This window comes from Schistocerca americana, chromosome 8 (assembly GCF_021461395.2).
Source record: "Schistocerca americana isolate TAMUIC-IGC-003095 chromosome 8, iqSchAmer2.1, whole genome shotgun sequence".
NCBI classification, from domain to species: Eukaryota; Metazoa; Arthropoda; class Insecta; order Orthoptera; family Acrididae; genus Schistocerca; species Schistocerca americana.
Window position 1 is genome coordinate 198,609,987 of NC_060126.1, and position 16,148 is coordinate 198,626,134.

Genomic DNA, 16,148 nt, shown 5'->3' on the forward strand with positions numbered 1-16,148 from the left:
TGGAGATGGGTGTAGAAACTCGAGCAAGCAGTCAGGCCTGGACCAGAAGCAGTAATGCGTTTGTACTGCGGAGAGGGGGGGGGGGGGGGGCAAAACGAGCCAGGCTTTGCACAACAATTCTGAGAGTGAGTTCGATCCATTGATAGCTTTCTGATGTAAAAGGGATGATTTTGTATGGCAGAGGATATGATTGTATATTTACTACATTGACATGATACGTGGTGGTATATTGCTGGGTTGGAGATCAGTTTCACGCTCCAATATTCAAGCTCCTGTCCTCAGTGGGAGAGCAGTGTAATTAAGTAAGAGTCTTTCTGTATTTGACGATATGTATGGCATTTTGTGAGGTTTAGTTATTGGTGCAATATGGTGATCAGTGTAAAATAGTTTATTGCTGCTGAATGTCATGTCTGTAGAAAGAAAGAAAGGCTGACGAGGAGCACCGTCACATATAGCCGATGTGAGTGTAGGCATACCATAATATTTTCAGGTGCCATACAGATATAAAAGATAACTGCTGTGTTTGTGTAAAATGTATATATATTGTATTGTAGAGTTACTGTGGCTTACATTGTGTAAAATGTGTATATATTGCATTGTAAAGTTACTGTGGTTTATGTTGTGGCACAACTAGAGAGGATGACTGTGTGTACTATCAAGAGGGACATATAGATTCAGCACGTCGATAACCGCGAGAGTATGACAGATTTTTTACGTGGAAAATTATATCCACTATAAATACTGAGATTTGTTCCAGAAGCACAGTCATCAAGAGGAGACATTACCTGTACATTAATCGGTGTCAGACTGTAGCAGCATTCGTAATATTTAATTGTAGTTACACTGGTAGATATCTTCCTGGTTTCCAATATTCTTGTGAGTCTCGTATGTATTTGATGATCTGTAGACACCTTTGTGGGTTTAACTGTCAATGCAATTTAGCAATCTGAGCAAAATAATTTTACCATTGAAAGTCTCGTCTGCAGAAAGAAAGAAAAGGTGGTGGGTGCTTTGATACCAGTGGTATCAGTAATATGGTGGGTAAATTTGATAAGAGCAAATCACAATGCTCGATTCATTCACAAGACATTCTTTGTACTGGGATATAGGAGTCTATACGTAGCGGTGAGAACGTTTGTGTGTGTTGAGAGCAGGAAGGGTAACACATGATGGTCTGGGTTATTATGCGCTATTTTCATAAACATGTTCTGTTAGGATAAGTATTTCTGTGCATACAAGCCGAGACATTGGGAAAGTTCTTACAAAAGCGACCGTTAACTATTTCTGAGACACTATACAATTTCCAAGGGATTGACTTGGCTCTTATTTTACATAGCAATGTGATATCAATATGGCATTGACACTGTTGCTAGATGCACTTGTGCTGGTATGTACCTATGAATGGTGATGCATCAGCCACATGTTACGCACGGCCTGTTAGAGTCGCTATGGGGAAAGCAGCCTGTGCTATTCTGGAATGGATTTTTGCAGTGTTGTTCGGCAATCAGCTCATCACCAGACCGCAAGTAGAGGGAGGGTTCATGCCAGAAGCGGTGAACACACGCACATACGGCCCACCTTGGAGGGTCTGCACTTTGGAAATATGTCTTTGCTCCCGTCCGCTCACATCATCAACAAAATGGTTCAAATGGCTCTGAGCACTATGGGACTCAACTGCTGAGGTCATTAGTCCCCTAGAACTTAGAACTAGTTAAACCTAACTAACCTAAGGACATCACAAACATCCATGCCCGAAGCAGGATTCGAACCCGCGACCGTAGCGGTCTTGCAGTTCCAGACTGCAGCGCCTTTAACCACACGGCCACTTCGGCCGGCCACATCATCAACAGTTCCTAGGTAATCACATATGTTGAGAGGAATTTCTCAGGTACCAAGTATGAAGGGATGTCGTCACTGCATGCTTGGGGGTCAGCTGTGTGTGGTTTAACAGCTGACGGCCATGTCACTTCACTGGGCTGCCTGTAGCCTCCTGTGCAGTCTAGTGTACAGGGGGTGGCGGAGGGTGCTTGCATCAATTCATTGTGTGTCTGTTGCATTATTTTGTGAGCGAATCTGTAGGCTGTGTTGTGTGTTATTTGGACAGTTTACGAGTTCGTGTTTGCACATCTGTGTCTGCATTATTTAGGAGGAGTTTGCAAGTCTGTACTGAAATTATTTCGGTAATTTAGGAGTTATTTGCGTGTCTGCAGAGCATTATTTATGAGTAGTTTACAGATCTGTGTGGCGTGACCGCAAGCATGTCAGAGTGTATGTTTTGCATCAGTGTGATAAGTATACTCCATCCCTAAATAAAATGTTCCAAAATAAATAGAGTACACGCCTTCCTTACCCTCCCCAGCACCCCAGCGTAGGCTGAGTCATTTTCGCGCCATTTTCCCCCTCCAGACCACCATCTTGGATTATGTCACAGCAGGGATGACAGCCCCTTTGGTGGCAGTACTGTGTACTAAGTCAGTTGGACTCTAAATCTCTCTGTGAAGACACTGTTTCCGACCATTTTCCCCCACCATCTTGTATTACATCACAGATGAGAGCACACCCTGGCTGCAGTACTGTGTACTAGGTCCAGTCCTTGTGGTGAACACAATGTTTGCCGCCATCTTGGATAACTGTACTTGCGTCATCAGCTGACGTCATGGCTGCCATCTTGTATTATGTCACAGAATGGATGACAGTGCCCTCTAGTGGTGATACTGTGTACTAGGTCAGTTGGGCTCTGGACCTCTTGGTGAGCACACTGGATGACAGTAGTGGCTCAAATTGTTTAAATAAAGTCTGGTGCATGATTTTGACAGTTGACAATTAGCAAGCATGTTTGCAGAGTCTTTTAGATGGATTATTATTTTGACCATTTGTGAGTTGTTTTGGCTCTCTGGACATAAATGCATTGCATTATTTACGAGTGGTTTGCTGGTCTCTAGGCTGTGCAATGCGAAATTTTGACAGTTTACAATTAACAAGTGCATGTGTAGAGCATTATACATATTTAGGAGTAGTTTGCAGGTCTGTAAGCTGTGTGGCTTGTCAGAGAGTGTGTTCTGTATCACTATGATAAATACACTCATCCCTAAATACACTGCTCCAAAATAAATAGAGTACACTCCTTCCTCTCTCCATCAGCACAGCGCTGGCTGAGTCCTTTTCCCACCAATCCCTGGGAAGAGGTGTCGGTCAGGTGACTTAGGTTAGTGGACGTGAGCTTTGTTTCGCGCAGTTTTCTGAGGCTGATAGAGAAACCCCAAGTGACCTTCCTTTACAGTCAAAATTCAAACTTGGCGCCAGTTCCTAGTAAGAGGTGGCGGTCGGATGGCTTAGGTTAGTGGAGGTAGTCCACGTTACCTATCTTCCCCCGATTTTTCTTAGGTTAGTAGAGATAACTGTGATGCGATGCATTGGAATTTGAACTTCCCGCCATTTTTCTGGGGGAGGGGAGGGGGCTTAGGTTAGTGTAGGTAGACCAAGTGACCTATCTTACTGCCAAAATTCATACTTCCCGCCAAAAGCTGCCATTTTGAATGACGTCAGAGCCACCAACTTGCATGACGACGTGCGCTGTTGCCAAGTGTACACACCGCCTTCTTGGATGACGTCATCTCCGTTATCTTGGGTACATCTGGAAACAATGCAGAGTGGGCATAACATAGGTTGTCCTAAAACTGGTGCCCACTACGAAATGCTACTTAGAGGCCATTTACTCGTTTTTTGTACTCCTACACAATGGTATAATAATACAGTGGAACAACATCTCCTATCACAGAACTAAATGCGTCTAAACTGTAGAGTGGAGAGTTTCAATCAATGGATCACCTGTTGTTTCTGCTATTATGTCCCGCAATGCTCCTGAAAGTGATGTAATAGCCTATGGATGTTATAGAGCTGGGGACTGCAGAGAAAAAACGGTGTATTGAACTTTTCGTACTACAGATAGAAAGACAGAAAGAGAACATATCATTTCTGGAGAATGTGCCATCTATATTTACGTGATATGATAGGAATTCTCTCCGAGGCTGTTCAGAAGTTTAGTCGGAGGTAGGAGCATCCTGTAGCACAGCAAGTCAGTGTTGCACAGGATAACTTTCAGATACAGGTCGTGGGTATATGAAGGGCAATCCGTTCGTTATATTTCGTTATGATATCAAGACTGGCAGGTCCATTTTGGACCGTCAGTATAAGCGACGGAAATAAGGCGAATGTCCTCTTCTGCACCATGAGAAAAAATACGTCCCTCCAAATGGTTCAAATGACTCTAAGCACTATGGGACTTAACATCTGAGGTCATCAGTCTGCTAGACTTAGAACGACTTAAACCTAACTAACCTAAGGACATCACACACATCCATGCCAGAAGCAGGATTCGAACCTTCGACCACAGTAGCAGCGCGGTTCCAGACTGTAGCGCCTAGAACCGCTCGGCCACACCGGCCGGTGGAAATTAATGTTAACTGCGACCAGGACTGTCGCGGGGTAGCGATGACGGAAGGCGCGGCGGGATCCGCGGAGAGGCCCGCAAACAACAACACAACGGAAGAGGACGGACACGACCAACGTAGGACGGAACGAATATGACAAGACCGAACAACAGAGTCACAAGGAAACAAACTCGTACACGAACCAGGAAGTAAGCAGTCTAGCGCAAAGCGAGGTGTAAACCGACGTAAGCGAGATTAGACTGACTGGCTGAGCTTTTTTTTTTCTTTATTGATTTTCAATTCCCCCGAAGGGGGCGGGCTGGCAGCAGCTTAGTACGCTGCTTTACAGCCTACAGACTTTTTTAAAAACGGAAGAAGAAAAGAAACAAGAAAAACAGGCGATAAAACGGTGACTTAAAGTGTAAAATGGCGGAAAAATGCGGAAAGTGAAAACAGAAAGCAAAAGGGGTTCGCAATGTTAATAAAATACACAGGAATCAGAGAAGTAACATAGTAGACACACAATTAAAAAAAAAACATGGCGACAGTCTGGTTCCTGTTCGCAAGAGATAAAAAAATCACACCCAGCGACAGTATGATGGCCATTCGCAACACTTCCCAAAAGAGACAACACGGAACATTCATTGTAAAAACACTCACTGTAAATCACTACACGAAAACGGCGGCACAAGGATGACACTCCCAAGCCAAAGGCAGATGGGGGGAGGGGGGGGGGGGGAACTGGAGGAGGGGGAAAAACAAGGAGCGAGGAGAGGAAAAAACGAAAAAAGGGGGGGGGGAACCAAGGAGGGAGAGGACTCATAAGGGGGGGAGAGGGGCAGGGCAGACGCGAGAGGGAATGAGAAGAGGCAGAGGAGGGAGATGCAAAAGGACTCAGGGCAGAGAAGGGGGCAGAGAGAGGGGAGGTGGGGGAAAAAGAGGATGGAAGGGGGGGAGAGGGAGCCCGGGAAAAGGACAGAGGAAAGGAGGGGGAGTGAGGATCAGAGTTGATAGGAGGGATAAATGGAGGGAGAGAGGGCATCATCTGGGAGGGGGAGTTGATGGAAGCCACCTTGGGAAAGGAGAGGGTAGGGGGGACAAAATAGTGATGACATGGCAGGGGGCCGGGATGGGAGAGCAGAGGAGCAACCAGGGGGTGAGGGGGATCAAGGCGGCGGGAGGTGTAGAGGATGCGGATATGTTTGAGGAATAGGAGCAGATGGGGGAAAGGAATGAGGTCATAGAGGATCCGCGTGGGGTACGGGAGGCGTATACGGAAGGCGAGGCGGAGTGCATGACGCTCAAGGATCTGGCGGGACTTATAGAATTTGGGGGGGGGGGGCAGATATCCAGGCGGAACTGGCATAACAGAGGATGGGACGGATTAAGGACTGGCTGAGCGCGTGGCCGGCGTTTAAGTACGCTATCGGGGGCGCCGCTATTGGCCGCTGGGACCACATGTTCCACTGTGGCGCCCCCACACTAAAAGCGGGCCAGGAGGCGCGCGCCGCCACAGCTTAAGGCGCGATGGTGCAGAGACCTCTATTGGTCTTCGACGTCCATGACGTCTGGCGCGGATTCAAATTCCGCGGCGCGCGGTACCAGAGAAATGAACAGTTACAGACATACAGATATATGTATGTATTAGCGGACATAGTGGGTTATGGTACCAACGTGTAGATGCGCTGTGTTGGCGGACTGAAAGACGCGAGGAATTCTGCCTGTCACCGTTGCCCCTACCGCACACTGCAATGATCTCACATGTGAAACTTCTGCTCCCTGGGCCTTAGAGACTTCGAACAACGTCTTTTACAACAGGGAATTCCATTGTCGAGCTAAATAACTTGATTAATGAAGGGAACAGAGGGAGACTACAGACCAGTGGTAAAACACAGAAATGAGAGGTAGTTCCCTCACAAGTGGAAATTTACAGCCCACAACTTTGGACTATGTGGCGATCAGCATGCTTGCTTTGGGTCTAGTCAAATGTACGTGAAAAAACACAGAAACACACGAGAAATAATGATGATTTGTCCAGTCCGTAGAGTGAGAACCGATTAGAAAACCACAGATAAATCTCCGGAATTTAGAATCACGAACAAAAGTACGACGCCGTGCTGAAAAGTGATGCTTTCGAATTTTTTATGTGAAAAGTCTTTTAGCTTTTTAAATGAAACAAACGTTATTAACATTCTACACCTTTATTCTTCATGTCCACATAATTTCAGCCCAATGCCGCTAGGGCTCTGAATTGAAGCGTGCAAACAGTAGCATGTAATGCAACTACGTCGGTGATCGAAACGCGCAGCACGCTCTCCTCCACAAAATGCCATGCCATAGACGAGTACTGCGACATCTACAACAATCTGACACCTTAGGTTCACTGTCATCGACCATCCTCCGTACAGGCCCGATTTTTACCTGATTCCTGATTTTCATCTGTTCCCAAAACTTAAGGAGTACCTTTGAGGACTTCACTTTGGGAGTGATGAAAGGTGCAAGCAGAAGTGAGGTTGTTGCTCCGTCAGCAAAGTCAAACATTCTACAATGACGGTATCAACAAACTAGTCTCTGATTCGGAGAAATGGTTAGTCGCCAACGTGATTATATTGAGAAATAAAAATACAGATATGAAGAGTAAAGATGTAGAATATAACAACGTTTGTTCTATTTAAAAAGCTTTAAGAGTTTTCATATAAAGAAATGGATAAATTGTAGAAATTATTTTTCAGCACGCTCTCGTAATAAGCCACGAGTAATCACGAAATGCAAGCACACTGACAGGGGCGGTGCGATAAAGCTAACCGCTCTAACACTGATGGAAGGGTAATACTGATTTCTCGCTGTGCAAATCGCGCGTTCGCATCTTAATCACGGACGAATTTGCTACAAGCGTTCTATCGCAAATGCCATGTCAAAATCTGAACGTAACGGTGAGTGGTTGCTTCCAGGCTGATGGAGGCGCACACTTGTATTGCGAGAAATGGAGCAACAAACGCACTGCTGCTAGTCACGAAGTAATGCTTACGAGAAACTGCAACGAACCGAGAACGGGAGAGCGTCTCTCACGTGTCAGTAGTTCTGTTCCCCAGGTCGCCGAACAGGAGTGTGCTTCCTTCGATAGGAAAACGTTCCGGTAACCATCTTGACTGGGTGTAGCAATGCAGATCTTGTTACTGCCTTGTGCAGAGGGGCAGTTCAGCCTGGCTGTCCTAGGGTGGCGCCCGTTCTCTGACCGCGGGTGTGGACACTATCCGTATGCGCCGCCGTTGCCTTGGCTTGAATTTGAAACTAACAGCTCCTGGAACTCCTGCAGATTTACACCATTTTGAGAATTTTATGATTAAAATGATTGGCGATCACGAATATTCTTCCGCTCCCCCCCCTTTCTACAATTCTCAACTTAGGCAAGCTATCGGTGGTTTCTGTTGGCTGGGGAAAATTACTATTAATGGGTAAACAAGCAGATTAAATGGTAATTACATAGGCAGTCGGAATATGTGATTGGAAACACGGTTACAATTTTATTTAACTGTCTCTGTGAGGGCACTGGATTGGCCTCCTGCTTTGATTTCGTGCTCTAGACGTCTCCGAAAAGTCTTTGGATTATAAGCGTACGGCTGCACAGACTAATGCTCGCATAACAGGAGCCATCTATGGTGTGTGTGCGGCGTATGGTGCTACTAGGCTGCATTTGATGCAACATAAGTTGTACTCAGGATCATGTCCCTTGATCTAAATGTCAGAGGAAGAGCAGGTACCTAATAGACAAAAAAAAAAAAAGGACATGCCGTACGAATAAGGGTGTATCTAGCGAGGTGGAAGGAAAAAGCAACTACAACTCTCATTTCCCAACGTTGAGAAAAAAAAATTATGAACTCGCATCGTGTCACGGCATACAGTCGGACAAAGCACTTCACAGTTAGTTTTATAGAAATTGAAACATGTAACGGATACTAATATCATTACTCGCGGTTCGAATCAACCTCAAAAATTACTGAAATGTGTATATTTAGTAAGTACTCGTATGTTAACTGAGTCTTACATACTTGATAGCAAAATAATATACGCGTACATATGATTCCCTTAAAAAAATATACTTACAGTCGCAAATATTGCTGGTAGTAGGAATCTGTTTTAAAGTGGTAACATTAGTTTGTGTGGTAAATAATAGATAAAGTTTCCCAGTAGATTTATTGTCTAAAAATATGCCTCCTTTCCGCCACTCCCGTTCCCTTTCCCATCGTACACTTAGCCTAGATCCGGGTACGCTCCTGCATATACAGTAAACATACTATTTCTGACTCGAGCAGACAATAGCATTTCTGTCTTGGAGTTTGTTATGGATTTATGGTAGGAGAGACTGACTCCTGTGCCACTGGAGGTTACCCTTATTGCTTCTTTGCAAATGTTAAGGTGGCACTCCAAATGGTTTACGACAAATCAATCGCTAGTTTCGTTCATTGACAGGACATGATGCAGAATGTACAGAACCAAGACAGCATTACCCTGATGCGACTGTGGAGCAACAGTTGCCGCTGATTGCATCCTACTGGAAGGCCCACGTTTATAAAATGTTAATGGCAGAATACATAGAGAAGCCGCACGCTAGACTACTACTGCCTGAGAGGCAGTGAGTGACGACGTAAAATTTGGTTTCCTGAAAGTAATTGCCGAGCTGCACTTTGTTTCCGAGAGAGCTAAATGAGGGCGTACAGGTCAGCTACTGCGTGCCCAAGGCGGGAGGAAACGAACGTGCCTATGAGGAAGGAAAAGGCTCGATACCAGTATAAGAAATGAGTAATGAAATGAAAGTACACAGGTTCAGTGACACGTCAACTCGTTTGCTGATGTGATGGTAAGATGGAAAGGGACAATAATCTGTAACACAGATGTTGGAACGGGAAAGACGCTGACGGAAAAAACGCAACACCAAAAAATAATTAATGTAACCTAATTAAATTTCAGGAATACATTTTTCTAGATAACATAATTACGTGATTAACACTGCAAGGTCCCAGGTTAATCTAAACGCGAGATAAGCGAGTGTCCCAGATAAGCATTTTCAACCGTCAGAATGTTGAATCCAAGCATGAAAAACATGCATGTATTGTGTCATAGAAGTGCCTGATGTCAGTTTGTGGAACGTGCCTGTTGCACTTGGTCGTTCAATAGAAGGGCAATTAATGCTGTTTGTGGATTACGCTGGAGTTGTTGCCCGATAATGGCCCATACGTGCTCAATTGGACACAGATTTGGTGATAGTGCAGGCCGAGGCAACATGTCGACACTCCGTAGAGCGTGTTGGGTTACAACAGCGGTATGTGGCCGAGCGTAATCTGTTGGAAAACACCCCCTGGGATGCTGTTCATGAATGGCAGCATAACGGGCTGAATCACCAGACTGACGTACAACCACGAGAGTGCTCCTGCTGTAATACGAAATCGCACCCCAGGCCATAACTCCAGGTATAGGTCCAGTGTGCTTAGCACGCAGACAGATTGGTTGCAGGCCCTCAACCAGCCTCCGTCGAATCAACATACGGTCGTCATTGGCGTCGAGGCAGAATAGCGTTCGACAGAAACCCAACAGACCTCCACCCTGCCCTCCAGTCCACTCTCGTTTGACTCCACTGAAATCGCAAATGACTGTCTTTTGGGGTCAGTGGAATGCACGCTACAGGACGACTGCCTCGGAGCTGTCCATGAAGTAACCGATTTGTAGCAGTTCGTCGTGTCACTGTGGTGCCAACTGCTTCTCAAACTGCTGCTGAAGATGCAGTAAGACGCGCAGGGCCATACGCCGAATACGATGATGTTCCCTCTCGGTAGTGCCACGTGGTCGTCCAGAGTCCGGTCTTCTTGCGACTGAACATTCTCATGACCACCACTGCCACAGTGGCTGCATTTGTGCCAAGTCTTTCTCCAGTGTCCCAGAATATCCATCTTCCCTTAGCCCTATTATACGACCTCGTTCAAACTGTGTGAGGTGCTGCTAATGGCACCTTTGTTACCTTAAAGACATTGTTGACTAACAGAACTCACGATGTCCAATCTCAAAGGTAATTAATATCCACGACCGTTACCACGATTATGTAAAGCAAAACTTATTTGCATGCTCATAATGGCGCTACTAGGGCCACTGTTATACGACTGGCGTGAAATTTGAGGTGACATCATCTTTCAGATGTAGAAACACGCCTGCCAACTTCATTTTCGTTGCGATTTTTTCTGGCAGTGTACTTCGATACACCGTCTGCTTCCTTTTAGATCCTTCAGGTTCTAGAAGCTAGCGCAAACGGAAACGGCACATATCAGGTACACTGGTCACCGAGGCTCATTCAAATCAGTTAAATACTGAAGTATCGTAGTTAAAGACAGAGATTGTGGCAGCCAACATGTACACTGAGGTGACAAGAGTCATGAAATACCTCCTAATATCATGTCGGATCTCGACCAGGCAAGTCGTTGGAAGTACTCTGCAGAACTTTCGAGCTTCGCTGCCTCTATAGCCGTCTATAATTGCGAAAGTGTTGCCGGTGCAGGATTTCGTGCATGAAGTGACCTCTCGAATATGTCCCATAAATATTCGATGGGATTCAGGTGGGAGTAATTTGGGTAGCCAAATCATACTTTCGAATTGTTCAGAATGTTCTTCAGAACAATTGCGAACGACCGTGGTCCGGTGATATGGCGCACTGTCATGGGAATATAAAGTCCATGATTTGTTTGTTGCAAATGGACTCCAAGCAGCCGAAGATAACGGTTTCCTGTTAATTATCGGTTCATTTGGACCAGAGCACCCAGTCCATGCAATGTTAACACGGCCCACACCATTATGGAGCCATCAACAGCTTGCGCAGTGCTTTGTTGACAACTTGAGTTCACAACTTCGTGGAGTCTGTGCCCCACTCGAATCCTACCATCAGCTCTTACCTACTGAAATCGGAACTCATCTGACCAGGCTATGGTTTTCCAGTCGCCTAGGATCCAACCGCTATGATCACTAGCCTAGTAGAGACTCTGCATGCGATGTCGTGCTCATAGCAAAGGCATTCGCGTTGGCTGTCTGCTGCCATAGCCAACTAACGCCACATTTTGCCGAACAGTCCTAAGGGTTAATTTCGTTGTACGTCCCACATTGATTTCTGCGGTTATTTCACGCAAGTGCAGCTGTTCTCGGTCGTTAAGTAAAGGCCATCGGCCACTGCGTTTTCCGTGTTGGGAAGTAATGCCTGAAATTTGATGTTCTCGGCACACTCTTGACACTGCAATATTCGACTCCTTAACGATTTCCAAAATGGAACGTCGCATGAGTCTAGCTCCAACTACCATTTCGCGATCAAACTATATTAATTTCCGTCGTGCGGCCATAACATGTCGGAAACCTTTATATATGAATCACCTGAGTACAAATTGCAGCTCCGCGCTGCCCTTCTATACCTCGTGCACGCAATACTTACAGACCTTTGTACACGTGAATATCGCTATCCCCATGAGTTTTGTCAGGTCAGTGTATTTCGTTGCTGATAACAAATCATCTTTATTATGTTATTAGTCTTCTACTTCTTTTCTTGTTCCACGTCCTCTTTTGGTCTCTGTTTGTATTATTATTATTATTATTATTATTATTATATTTACTGTCAGATTTTGAAATTATTATTAGAGTATTTGTTTTGTACTATCAGGTCCTGGTTAGTAATAAGGGGGAATTATAATTGTCGAACAGACCATACATTTCATTAAGAGAGAACCGTTTGAACGCGTGCTGTCGGAACCGTCGTCTTCCAGCAGGGAACGAGACTATAAGAATGTAACCAACACTTTATGATGTAACAACAACAAAATGTGTTCGTTCCGTGCTACTAGTTTACTAAATAGGTTCAAAAATAAGGACTATGTTAGTATACTATATGAAGGATCATGACTAAAAATGATGGAATGAGATATGATACGTTGGTCTACGTCATCTTCTCTGCCTTTTCTAAAGTTTCCTCGAAATTCACAATAAAATATCGTGAGATCATATAACTATGGTAGTAATAGCAATACAGACTACTACTAGCACTACTGCTACTACAACTACTACTATTACTACTATTCCCCTCTAGCACTCATCAGTCACTGAGATGTAAGCTAGGAATCGTCGTCCTCTAGGATTATTCACTTGTTCTCAGTAACAAGGGACAAAGAAAGCTACAATAGACTCCCAGAGTCATATCTTACAGACTGAGTGAACGGATCTTCTGTAACAGCGCCGGGTGATGTGGTTTTCAGTGTCGTCTACCATTAATTTATACGTTATTTATCAATACATATCTATACATGAAAAACGATCAAATACTTGGATCTATTTTATTCCCTGAAACCCTCAGTGTGTAGAAGTGAAGTTTCCAGCATACTATGGTAGGCAGAGGGGCATAGAATTTTCGTGAAATTTTGAGTATACTGTAATGAAATTTTCAGCATATGATAATGGGCAGTGGGGTATAGATTCTTGTTGAATGTTTAATGGCTTAACCTGTTGAGTGAACCGCGCTACTGAAGCAAGTATGATCTTTTTGGTGGAACGATGTATTTATTTTAGCAGTATTCGAAAGCCGTTGAGAAGGCGAGCATAGGGTATAACGGTTTTACTGCTGACAAAAGTTATCCCAAAAATATCCGTGAAATGAGCTAAAATTGAAAGACAACAGCAGAGAAGATAATGTTACATCTACACAGTATATGCCATTCAATCATTTTAATCATACTACATCATGTAGAATATTAGTGTAGTACGAATGTTTTTAATTAACCTTTTTTAAACAAGTTGCGCACAATGTAAGTTATGGAGGGTGATACTTAATAACGTGTAAAAACCTCTGAGGTGACGAAGACACGTAATTTAATACAAGAGGCCAAAACATCAGGAAACACGCCGAAAGTGACTGACAAATGTCGAACATGTTGGGCCACCGTATGTATATCGCCACACATGCAGAAATTGACCCGATAGGTCTGTAGCACCTGATCATCCTAACCCAAGTCAAGATTTCGAATTTCGTTAAAAATGTACAGGGTAGTCCATTGATAGTGACCGGACCAATTATCTCACGAAATAAGCATCAAACGAAAAAACTACAAAGAACGAAACTCGTCTAGCTTGAAGGGGGAAACCAGATGGCGCTATGGTTGGCCCGCTAGATGGCGCTTTGTGATAGATGGCGCTGTAATAGTCATAAACGTATAAGTACGTGGTATCGTGTAACATTCCGCCAGTGCGGACGATATTTGCTTCGTGATACATTACCCGTGTTAAAATGGGCCGTTTAGTTATTGCGGAAAAGGTCGATACCGTGTTGATGTACGGCTATTGTGATCAAAATGCCCAACAAGCGTGTGCTATGTATGGTGCTCGGTATCCTGGACGACATCATCGAAGTGTCCGGACCGTTCGCCGGATAGTTACGTTATTCAAGGAAACAGGAAGTGTTCAGCCACATGTGAAACGTCAACCACGACCTGCAACAAATGATGATGCCCAAGTAGGTGTTTTAGCTGCTGTCTCGGCTAATCCGCTCATCAGTAGCAGACAAATTGCGTGAAAATCGGGAATCTCAAAAACGTCGGTGTTGAGAATGCTACATCAACATCTATTACACCCGTACCATATTTCTATGCACCAGGAAATGCATGGTGACGACTCTGAACGTCGTGTACAGTTCTGCCACTGGGCACAAGAGAAATTACGGGACGATGGCAGATTTTTTGCACGCGTTCTATTTAGCGACGAAGCGTCATTCACCAACAGCGGTAACGTAAACCGGCATAATATGCACTATTGAGCAACGTAAAATCCACGATGGCTGCGACAAGTGGAACATCAGCGACCTTGGCGGGTTAATGTATGGTGCGGCATAATGAGAGGAAGGATAATTGGCCCCCATTTTATCGATGGCAATCTAAATGGTGCAATGTATGCTGATTTATTACGTAATGTTCTACCGATGTTACTACAAGATGTTTCACTGCATGACAGATTCGCGATGTACTTCCAACATGATGGATGTCCGGCACATAGCTCGCGTGCTGTTGAAGCGGTACTGAATAGCATATTTCATGAGAGGTGGATTGGTCGTCGAAGCACCATTCCATGGCCCGCACATTCACCGGATCTGAATTCCACGGGTTGCTTTCTGTGGGGAAAGTTGAAGGATATTTGCTATCGTTCTCCACCGACAACGCCTGACAACATGCGTCAGCGCATTGTCAATGCATGTGCGAACTTTATGGAAGGAGAACTACTGGCTGTTGAGAGGAATGGCGTTACACGTATTGCCAAATGCATTGAGGTTGACGGACATTATTTTGAGCATTTATTGCATTAATGTGGTATTTACAGGTAATCACGCTGTAACAGCATGCGTTCTCAGAAATGATAAGTTCACAAACGTACATGTATGACATTCGAATAACCGAAATAAAATTTTCAAACGTACCTACGTTCTGTATTTTAATTTAAAAGATCTACCTGTTACCAACTGTTCGTCTAAAATTGTGAGCCATATGTTTGTGACTATTACAGCGCCATCTATCAAAAAGCGTAAAAAGTGGTCTAGCTAAAACATTCATATTTGTTTACCTACTACACGAATATGTAATAAAAAATGGGGGTTCCTACTTAAAAAACGCAGTTGATATCCGTTTGACCTATGGCAGCGTCATCTAGAGGGCCAACCATAGCGCCATCTGGTTTCCCCCTTCAAGCTAGACAAGTTTCGTTCTTTGTAGTTTTTTCGTTTGACGCTTATTTCGTGAGATATTTGGTCCGGTCACGATCAATGGATCACCCTGTATGTCATTCCATTAGAATACCATAATTCGTTCGATATCTCGGTTGATACACTAACTAAGTTTTAGAAACATGGAAGAAAATTACATGCTCCTCCGTGTGCGGCCATACTGAAAACCTCGTTTCAAAAGCTTGAACGCCTCACTGTATAAAAGGATGCGCGTGTGCTGGGTGACTGGCTGTGCACGGGGTAGTTATGAGCGGCCTCAGCCGTGACTCGGCTCCTTGAGACGGCCGTCGCTGCTGACCCGCAGGTGGTACTGCGGCCGGGGCGGGCGGGCGTGGGTGGCCGCCGCCGCCGCCGCCGCCGGCGCAACGTCCGTCCGCCTCAAGGCCGGCGCGCGCCCAGCCGCCAGCCATCGCTCCACCACGCGCCAGCGTCTCATAACGACCGGAGCTCCTGCAGTCGTCAACAAATCGAGCTGAAGTGTGATGGCGAAATTTGAGAACTATCAGCTGCTGCAGACAGATTCTGCCTTCAAACGACTGTCAGCAACAAAAGTGTAAGAAAAACTCTACGACATCTGTACTGCCCCCGTCGAAATCCGACAGACAACTGCAATATCCATTCCTTACACACAACCTCAAACTGCCGGTGGCAGTGTGGCCTCAGCTGACTGGGACTACAGTCATATGTGTGTGTCAGTTGCGTTTGCGTGAGTGTGTATGTGTATGTTTGTCGTCTAATTTTGACGAAGCCCTTAGCGGCCGAAAGCTGTATTTGTGCAGTCTTTTTGTTGTGCCTATCTGCGACTCTGCATCTCCGCTATATGGTGACTAACAACTTTCCTTTTCACAATATTGTTACATTCCATCCTGGATTTTCCACTGTTTAATAAAAATATAATAGTCCTTAAATGTAGATTTTGCTACGAAATTGATATA